General features: G+C 41.5%; 1 non-coding gene across 1 annotated transcript; it reads left to right on the top strand.

Moving 5' to 3' along the window:
- The first annotated feature begins 361 nt into the window (after positions 1-361).
- Positions 362-469, top strand: LOC112760810 (small nucleolar RNA R71). The gene has a single exon (XR_003181231.1). It is a non-coding gene; the product is annotated as a small nucleolar RNA R71 (small nucleolar RNA).
- Positions 470-744: the final 275 nt, after the last annotated feature.

The following is a 744-nucleotide window of genomic DNA, read 5'->3' as shown; positions in this document are numbered from 1 at the left end:
GGTTTTCAGGATCATAAGCTTCTTCTCCAGAAGATGCCTCTTGAGTACTGTTGGATGCAGCTTGCATTCCATTCAGATTCTTAGAAATCATATTGACTTGCTGAGTCAATATTTTATTCTGAGCCAGTATGGCATTCAGAGTATCAATTTCAAGAACTCCCTTCTTCATAGGCGTCCCATTATTCACAGGATTCCTCTCAGAAGTGTACATGAACTGGTTATTAGCAACCATGTCAATGAGTTCTTGAGCTTCTGCAGGCATTTTCTTTAGGTGAATGGATCCACCTGCAGAGGTGTCCAATGACATTTTAGCTAATTCAGACAGACCATCATAGAATATATCCAGGATGGTCCATTCTGAAAGCATGTCAGAAGGACACTTTTTTGTCAGTCCTTTGTATCTCTCCCAAGCTTCATAGAGGGATTCGCCTTCTTTCTGTCTGAAGGTCTGAACATCCACTCTAAGCTTACTCAGCTTTTGAGGAGGAAAGAACTTGGCTAAGAAAGCCATGACCAGCTTATCCCAAGAGTTCAGGCTATCCTTAGGTTGAGAGTCAAACCATACTCTAGCTCTGTCTCTTACAGCAAAAGGGAAAAGCATGAGCCTGTAGACTTCAGGATCTACTCCATTAGTCTTAACAGTATCACATATCTGCAAGAATTCAGTTAAGAACTGAAAAGGATCTTCAGATGGAAGTCCATGAAACTTGCAGTTCTGCTGCATCAGAGAAACTAGCTGAGGTT

Source organism: Arachis hypogaea, chromosome 16 (assembly GCF_003086295.3).
Source record: "Arachis hypogaea cultivar Tifrunner chromosome 16, arahy.Tifrunner.gnm2.J5K5, whole genome shotgun sequence".
Taxonomy (NCBI): domain Eukaryota; kingdom Viridiplantae; phylum Streptophyta; class Magnoliopsida; order Fabales; family Fabaceae; genus Arachis; species Arachis hypogaea.
The sequence above is the reverse complement of the archived record's forward strand: the minus strand, read 5'-3'. Positions and strand labels throughout refer to the sequence as shown.